This window comes from Amblyomma americanum, chromosome 1 (assembly GCF_052857255.1).
Source record: "Amblyomma americanum isolate KBUSLIRL-KWMA chromosome 1, ASM5285725v1, whole genome shotgun sequence".
Classification (NCBI taxonomy): Eukaryota; Metazoa; Arthropoda; class Arachnida; order Ixodida; family Ixodidae; genus Amblyomma; species Amblyomma americanum.
In genome coordinates, this window is record NC_135497.1 from 64,655,762 (window position 1) to 64,665,204 (window position 9,443).

Below are 9,443 nucleotides of genomic sequence, written 5' to 3' on the forward strand. Positions count from 1 at the left end.
GCCTGCCGATTGTCAAAACACCTTCAGTTGCGTGCATGTCAGAAGGGCACCGATAAGCAATGTAACATACAGGTCAGGCCTTTGGACGAATATCTGGGTGATCGGTTAGTCAAGCATGTCATAGCACGACACGGCACCACTTTGGGAGCCCATCCGAATTGACTGATGCCAGCCCCTGGGCGTCCGAATAAACGAGCTCCCGACGCCATAGCCTTACATGGACATTTAGCGGAACTGTGGTGGAAGTCAGGATTATCTGAATTAACGGGGGTGAGGAGTAGGAATAAACGTTTATTTAGTTGGGTCGAATTAGCGGTTTTACTGTACAATGTTCCAGCTCCTGCTGCTAATTTCACAGATGGTATACATATCCCTCTCTCATGAAAGCGCAACGCTGCCACCGGCAACGGTGTGTTTTTTTTTTTACAGAATTTCAAATGTTTATCGCAAACATAACTTATTTTCCCGTAAAGATTTCAGGCAAGATTCATAAAATCGCAAGACTGGTGGAAATTTGTACATTTTAGGGAAAAATCTGAAAAGTTGGCAGGTATGCCCTTGTTATATCTCGCACAAATCATAATATATCCGTAGGCAGGGTCTGTAATATCCACAAAACGCTGCTGAAAGGATTAGCAGGTTCTAATATGAGATTCAAGAACAGAAGTATGATACAGTCAAAATAAAGAAGAGTGTGTTTTCTTATGATGACTCAGAAGTTAAAACAGTATGTCCGTTCTTGCCTTCAAACTATTGAACTAGCCTAGAATTTGGCTGTTTGCTCTCCACAGTACGAAATACACAAAAGATAGTTAAGTGAAGCAAGGATGATGGCTGACTCAGCCAGGGCATACCAAAATAGTGCTCTGTTGGTGCAGATGGCTTGGACAGAAAGCGATCAACAACTAAGTCCATTAATCACTTGTCCCAGCTGGCAGCAGTTGAAAGCAGTGCTGGGCCCAGTCCTGCCAAATCCAACACGTGGACTTTACATGTCCATGAGCAGAAAACCAAACTCAACAAGTCTCTGGGACGATTCCTCCCAGCCACATTTGCTAGAGGGACAGAAAAATAAAATGGTAAGCACTAGGCCTGTCTTCCCACGGCACCCAAAACCCCAGCAATGACAATAAACATTACTGCAACAAAACATTCAAAGCAGGCAAAAAGAAAGCAGGCATGAAGAGATGCATTAAATTTTATATATCACTCGACTTCACGCACATACACAACATTTAAATGAACACATCATCATCAACAGCACCCTTAACTATGCCTCCCTTCATCCACTAATCCACTTCATAGCTCTTCAATACCACTAGTTACCTGTTCTGTGCATTAAATATTCTGGCCCAGTCCATTTCCATTTTTAATTTTCATCTAGGGTATTGTCAATGCAAGTTCTCCAACCTGCAAACTCTGTTTATTCCTTAATAAAAAACTTATCTTTGCGACATTGTCTCTGGATCATTTTGAGCTTTCTCATTAGCTGCAATTTTTGGCCCCGCAGGTACCACCCACAAAACATTTAAGTGTACCCATTTACATGGTCCCAGGACTAGCTAACAGGTATGGGCCTAATAACTGCCTTATATTTGGCATGCCATGGTATAAGTAAATTAAAATATAGAGGCCCACTAAAACTAGGCAAACAAATGTTCATTTCCAACAATTTTGCCATTTAGCCCTAAGATCCCAAGCCAATATAAATTCTGCTACTGCTAAGAGAAACTTATTATTAAAGAAAAGCAAAAAAGAGCTGGGCTTCCATTCCTGCCGTGCAAAGGCAGAAATTGCCATGCATGGCGATTTCTGACAGATCCAACTGTAAAAAGTGAATACAGTAAAAGCTTGTTATTTCGAACCCCATTAATTCGAAATTCCAGATAATTTGAAGTGCCAAAGTGGTGCCAGCCAACACCCATGTAAGGCTATGGCATCGCACGTTAATTCGAACGCTATAGGCCTCGCACCGAATAATTCGAAGGGGCTCCTGATGGGAGGCCGTGTCCAGGTATGCCTAGCGCAGCAAGCAATCGTTTAAACAGTGCCACTCAAACCTAATTTCATACTGCAAGGTCGCTCACACAACTCTGACGCACGTGCAACGGCAGAGGTGGCAATGAATAAATGGCCCAGTTTCCAAAAAGTCACACCAGATAGTTTCGGTTTTGCTTTTCTGAGCTTTGCACGAACCCGCATCAACCAGCCAACCAAGCCCAGCTACGCGGCATTTCCAGCACTGATTGGTGTGTTTCACTAGTCTTTTCTAGCCCCATTTCTTTTCCGACTGCTTTTGCGCCGCTGAGTGTTTCCGTGCACGTGGTTCTTCCGTTCTTCCAGTGAGCTGAAACTGCGTGCCCGTCACATGCAGTTCGTAGCATGTGACGGGTGGAGCTCCATCACTAAAAGTAGCCACTTTAGCTCTGTTCTCATCTCAAAAGCAAGCAGCCAATGCCCAGTCTTTTGCCAAATAAATTTACCATGACCCAAGTGGTTCTTATTAGTCTCTTCCGAGCATTTGATAACCGAACTTTCGCATAGTTCAAACAATTTTCCTGGTCCCTTGAAAATCGAATTAATGAGCTTGTACTGTAGTTTGTTTCGGAGTAGCCGCAGAAACTTATGAAAAAAGCTGACCTCCTAAGCTTCCCCCTAGTGATGTAAACCAAAATCCAGTTTTTGAAATGCAATCTATAAAACATGGTCAGTGGAAGTACAAGCTCAGCCCTGGCCAGTATACATTTACTGGAAATGACTAAGTTAATTAGCAGCAAAGTTGGGCATTTTACTCCTAGGACAAAGTGAAAACCAGGAGCTCAACCTTATTCACAATAAAAACATCAAGCAAAAAGCAGGGAAAAAAATTAAGACAACCACACGTACCTATGCTGGATCATATTCACAATAAGCTGCTTGATGTCTTTTGGCACAGGAATCATTTCTCGAATCCACATATACTCCCTATACTTGGCTTGCCACTGAACATAGAATGACGCTGCAGATTTCAGAACATCAAGCACCTGGCAAATGAGAAGCTGCATCAGCAAAAGTGAGGAAGATGCACATGTACACCCCCCGTTGAAAGTCCTCAGGGTACAGCGTTCACTTGTGAAATGAACGTCCAAAGAACTCTCTGTGTAGGGAACCATTCAAAGCACAAGGCAAGCAAGAAGCTCCTCTATCATGAGTAGAAACCTTCTGGTAGCATTTCAAGGTACTTTGGTCTTTAATGGTGCCGTGATGGTTCCATTATGTGCCTCAAGCGAAGACTTTCGCCTGAAGACTTTTGACCACGACTGTACATGCACGCACGCACACGGACATGCGCGCATGCACAAGCACACACATGCACACACACACATCCCTCACCTGATCAGTGAAGTGACGTGTCTTGGCAAGTGCCAAAGCAAGTGACAGTGTAAACTGGCCGAAGACAAACTCAGCTTTCATCTGCCTAGCCTGTTCAAAAAAAAGCAAGGCAAAAACCAGCACACTATGCTGTAACAATTAATGGAACATCCGCGTGCCTTACAGCCAGAAGAAACTTGACATAGCAAAACTGCCTTCAGTGTCAGAAACAAATTTTTAGTTTAGGTAAGAGCATACTTTGATACATGCAACATCAACATCTCCAATAGATTACTTATTTTAATTTTTAAGAAGTAAACTGCAAAACAACCCTAGCAGTAAGGAATCTAACTAAACTAGTCTCTATTAACTAGTTGCAAGATTCGCAAGTCGCAAGTCGTAGCATACACGTTACAGATGTACCATGCTCTGGAGTGTGTTAATACCTTGGTTCTGAACTAGCCAGTTTTGCTAAATACAGCTGTACCTCATTAAAGCGAAATGGAAAAAAAATAGTAAAATAGTTTGATATAGCAAAATTTTTTCAGTAATGTGTGCTTAAACAGTACAATTTAGTCAGTGAAGTAAGATCAGCTCAGGCGATCCTTACTAGAGAAACGGGGAGACCTTTTCCGAAGCTTTAGCACTATGATAGGTGCTCGCGGTGATCATACAGGTCGCAAAAAACCTAGAACCAGTTACATTGGCTTCCTCGTGCAACACAGGTCAAGCACCAGCCAAGGTAGCTTCCCCGCATTCCAGCCGTGTCGCTTGGAAAGGAAAATGGCTGGTCAGAGCAAAAGAAATTGTTGTTTTCACTACCTCCATGACAGCCGACATGACTGCTGGATGGTTACTACAAGGCTACAAAAGTCAACGCCACTGCTCCCGGGGCGCTGTCTACGGGTGCGAGAGACATGAATGCGTGCTGAATGCCTGGCTACCAACCCTCCATGCTACAGTATCTTCTGTGGCGCTGTTGGAGAGTGCAAGATAAAACTAGCGCGAGATAAAAGTGCAAACCTTAGCGCGAATGCCTGCCGTCCAAACGAACACCGCTTGGTGCTGGGGATTTCGATATACCCATTTTATGACAAACCACATTCAAGATATAAAGGAAACATTGCATGCATTTGTTAATTATGTTTAGTAAATGTTCGATATAACTAATATTTTATAATATCTGTGTTCGTTGTATCGAGGTTCAACTTTCCCTGAATTGTTTTTCACTGCATGTGCTACATTGCTAGGCTGAAGTCTTGAGCTCACCTTCAACATTTTAATAAAGAAATTGATGATAGTTGCTTTCTGACGTGCAGCAAACACAATGTCAAGAACTACAGTGGCCTCTGTCTGTTCAAGATTTTCTTTCTTCCTCTCATCGGATGCCCTAGAACAGACAACACTCAGCATTTAAACAGTGCACATCAGGCTTCATGCAACACCGAAAATGAAAAGGTGGAATTCCCACAAACCCAAACTCTTCCATCTCCAAGTCCTTTTCTCTGAAGAATTTTATGACGGACTCTATCAGAAATTCAGTGCACTCCTGCAAAGACAGGACCCACATGTAGCATGACACATCACAAGCTCCAAGTCATAATGATGGCAAAATAATTTATCTAAACACACCTGGTTAGAGAAAAGCAAAAGTTGATACACAAGGGGAGGCACTTCCGCTAGCTCCAGGCTTGGAAGGATCCTCATCATCTTTGGAATTGCTAATTCAAGTTCCGGTGCGTCGAGTGGTATCTCACTGCAAGTTAATTGACAAAGGAAAATACATGATTTTTAAGCTGCACATCAACTATCTGTTCACAATGTGCAAGCAATAATAACTTCATAATACCTTAACACCCAATGCAGTGGCTAAGCAGCTATGGCATTCTCCTGATGAGCCCAGGGTCACAGACTTGTTAAAAAACAGCCACAGTGGCTGCACTTCAAGGTGGGTGAAATTTAAAAAAAAAGCAAAACAAAACTGCCCTTACTGCCTTCTTCCGGAGCGAAGAGTGGCAGCATGAGCTACATTCCTGCCACTCCTTCTTTATAAGGGAGCCCCCTCCAAAGCCTACTGGGGCCAGGCCTACCTGCATCTTATAGGGCCAGGCACGTTAGATTCTCACAAGTTCCCCTTCCCGGCCCCAGCACTTTCATTGAACAGCAGCGAATGCAGTGAAGCAAGTGGATTCATTTGCAACACACTATGAATGATGGCATTTAGCCGACTAAGGTCTCCTACGCAGCCACTGCTTTAAAATGATGGTGCACCGAGATTTTCATGTATGCTAAAGAATGGCAGGTGGCTGGAACTGATGCAGCACCCTGTACTATGAAATTCCGAACAGTCCACACTGTGACTACGCACCAATGACACACATTCATTAAAAACATCTTAACATGCAGAACTTGCGAGTAAATTAAATGTGGTATATGAGGTTTAACGTCTTAAAACGATACATGGGCTATGAGGGACGATGTAGTAAAGACCTCTGGATTAATTTAGGTCATCTGGGGTTCTTCAACAACACAAGAACGTTTTGGCATTTCACCTACATCGAAATATGGCTACCATGGCCAGGATCGAACCTGTCACCTTGGCATCAGCAGACTAAAGCCAAAGCAACTGAGCCACCACGGCACGGGTAAATTAATGCACAGCACATCCAAGGGAAGGCTCCTAATGGTGATATTAAACGATTATCACTTTTCAACAACTACAATAAAACTAAAGTAGTAACAAAGGGTGCCGCTTATCACATAGTACAGTTATATACTGAAAGCACAGGGTATGGAAATGAAAACAAGGAACACATTTTATCTGCATTTTATGACCATTTGGCAGGAACACCATCCTGTCATTTTATCCTTCACCTAGCATAAATTATTGCACAGCTTAGACATTAATTAAAAATGGAATGGTAACTAAATGTAAGGATAAAATACCTAGTAACACACATATGAAACACGAACAGTGAGAAGTAAGAATTAGAGCAAAGCAGAAAAAAGCATAACCCCATTTAAGGTAAAGCAGACAATAATAATTACCAATGTGAGCCTCACCATGCCTTGCTTATAGTTCTTGAGAAAACTTCCTATTTTTTTACTGTTAGTGATCCAAATTTTGCATGCAAATTGAATTTTGAGGTCCACACTGTATTATAATATGCTTAGCATTAATATGTGCCAGATCCCATATGATATGCCAAAATATGAAACTCATTCTGCTTTGAACTCAGCCGACAGCAACATCATTTTAGCCAGTTGGGACGACCAGAATCTCAACGAGCCAGAAAGAGAAATAAAATGAGAACCACAAGGGGCACTGTCAGAGTTGCCCATCCTGCTCTTTCTGAGAAGATAGCATTGCTAGTCCAGTGCGTTAGTTTCCTCAATCCTTCTTAGGGCCGGGTATACAAACAATGGCATATTTCCATTTTTACTCGATCAGCCTGGCAAATACCAATGCTAAATGCATAAGTATACGACAAGACTGCAATGTACAATCTCTCTGCAACATTTGTCCACAAAAAGGCAGCAGCAAACCGAAAAACATGTCACTGCTGCCTGAAACACATAAGAACTATAGTCAGACACAACTCAAGAACGAAGCGGCAGATGCCCCTGAAAGAAAGCTTTCGAGCCAACGGCGTCGACCGATTTTCATGACACCGTGGTTAATCAGATTAAGCCACGGTTATCCTCCTTCACCAGCAACCCCCTGCGATTTCATGCTAACAGGCCCAAAGGGATCGATTGACCCCATTAGCTGGAGGGCTCCTTTGAGGAGAATTTACCGCTTTGTTCTTGAGTTGCATCCAACTATAGTATGACCTGCTGTGATGACCACTTATCTCGACATGGAGAAAAACATGTTTGAACACAGCACCGGTCATTACCTCACCACTGTTCAGGCGCCTAAAATATGAAAGTCTGTTGCAGAAAAGAAGAAAACGCTCTGAAGCTTTCTCCAACACACACACAAAAATTATGGCCCTGATCCACCTTAGAATCTGCGCTATTGGCGTGGCCCATTTTGGTTCCCATGGACAAGAGCAGAGGTTATCCACGACCAACTTCTTGAACTGCCCTCCAGACAGCTTGTCCCCCTTCACAGCAACAGTGTCACACTGAGGAATGCTAGTCAGCAGATCTGGGAAGGCTTCAAGCTACTTGAAAAGCACAGAAAATGGAGTAAAGTGGTTTCAAAAGACCAGTTAATTCCTGTGGCACTAAAAAAACATACCACTGTCTTCACTCACCTTCTTTCCAATGAGGTCCCATCCTTCAGGGAATCCAGAAGATCATAAACAACAGCTGCACGCGTGTTAATGGACAGGTTATTCACCTGCACAAAAAGTTTAAAGGCATACACTGGTCACATTTTTAAGAATCTCGGTAGTAATTAAATGTCCTTTTTTAAAACTCTCAATATTTTACTCTAACCCCGTTGTATTTCCTGTGAACTTTATTACGTAATTTCCTCGTTATTTCACAGTCAGGATAATTCTTGGATTGTAAGAGCAACTGTGCCTGCAAATCCACAAGCCACAGATGAAGATTCCACGACTTCGCTCCCCTCCTTGCCATTTTACCTGTGCTCTTAAGGCTTGACAAAAGAAGACACCACTGAAGTGCTATTTGTTCAGAAATTATGCATGTATTTTCAGATTGCCATTTCCAACGGCAACAGTCTGTTGTCATTTTAAAGAGGCTGGAGAGTTTCTTGGCACCACTCCTGTGAGAGTAGACAGTCATTTTGTGCTGCACAGCACAAAATTACTGTTTTTTATGCAACAGTGTTGACAGAGACCGGCTGAAACATCAAGACGACTCATCCTATGGGCCTCAACATTAATGCAGCTCAGTCTAGGCGCTGCTTTCGTAACTGTATTGACAGTGAAAGCTTTTTATTTGCCAGTGCAGTAAATGGTGCTCAGCAGTATGGTAACAAGAACTGGGAAAGGCAAAGTTAAAGTAACTGCGGCAGCGATCAACACTAAAAATAGGCACGGCGTAGTGAATGACTACGCTTTCAAAGCAAGCCTGCATCGACTTCATTTGCTGTACACCACCCCGTAACTTGTATGCGATCGAGTGGAAGCTGTGAGCGCCAGGTGACGCGGCAACCGAATAGACACGACATGTTCAGAATTCGTTGCCTCGTGTTCGTGGCTTCGATTCCGCTGCGAACAGCAAATGGAGTCGATGCGGGCATATTTTAAAAGCGTGAGCATTCGTGACAGCGCATTTATCTGACTGTTTAGTAAATTCCCTTTCTGCTCATGTTGCCTTTAAAAAGTAATCATCGCACTGCAGATTCTAGTTGAACAGATTAGGTGCCATTGTCTGGCCAAACCAGGACTGACAACTTACCTCCGAATTAAGTACACCGATAAGTGATGAGCATATCGCAGGCGAAAGGTCGTACTTTTTGACGATAGAAAGGATGGTGTTGAACATTTCCTTATGCTGTTCTCTTCCGAAGTCATCGTCTGGAAGTTCTGAAAAACATTCCAGACAGCATCAATAAATGGCAAATTTTCTTTAGTTTTTACCCAGAGTTTTTTAAAAGGAGTGAAATTTACCTTGGATCACGCTTTTCGCGATTGCAGTTATGTTTGACCCGCCTTTCACCGCATCGTTCAGCAAGTAGTTGTGCACCTTGAGTAAAATGAAGGGGGTATTGTTAGATTAAATAAATTGCAGAAAGACGATGACCTACAAAAACTTACCGATTTCAAATTCTTGTTTGAAATATACTTCCTTATTTTTCCAAGAATCGCCTCGTTATCCATGAGCGCCTACCCGCCACAGCTCGTAATCAATGTCACAGCCGTAAGTTTAACACATCAAAATCGAAGTCTTTAGAAGGTATGTACTGTGAAAATTGAAAGTTTCCGCTTGTGCAAAAACGGTGAAGGGGTGATACCAAGCTAGTGCGATTATGTTAAGTCCGGCAGGACGAAGTGCGCGCCAAAACAGGCTGTGAGTACCATTGAAAACGCGATGCGAGACATGTCAAGTACAAAAAAAAAATTGTTTTACAACATACGGTTCACAGGTGCCATCACTGAATCTGCGCGCAGAAA

The 9,443-nt window shown here is 42.8% G+C and overlaps 1 pseudogene across 1 annotated transcript in view; it reads right to left on the reverse strand.

The window, feature by feature from the left end:
• The window catches only part of LOC144101056 (Fanconi anemia group I protein-like), a 63,201-nt pseudogene extending 53,774 nt beyond the window's left edge, over positions 1-9,427 (reverse strand). Inside the window, exons 1-10 of the transcript XR_013307933.1 lie at positions 9,087-9,427; positions 8,940-9,015; positions 8,728-8,855; positions 7,614-7,699; positions 4,984-5,107; positions 4,827-4,900; positions 4,621-4,741; positions 3,373-3,462; positions 2,887-3,023; positions 855-1,055 (exon numbers count right to left, since the gene is read on the reverse strand). The product of XR_013307933.1 is annotated as a Fanconi anemia group I protein-like (transcript). The remainder of the gene's footprint in view (positions 1-854; positions 1,056-2,886; positions 3,024-3,372; positions 3,463-4,620; positions 4,742-4,826; positions 4,901-4,983; positions 5,108-7,613; positions 7,700-8,727; positions 8,856-8,939; positions 9,016-9,086) is intronic.
• Positions 9,428-9,443: the final 16 nt, after the last annotated feature.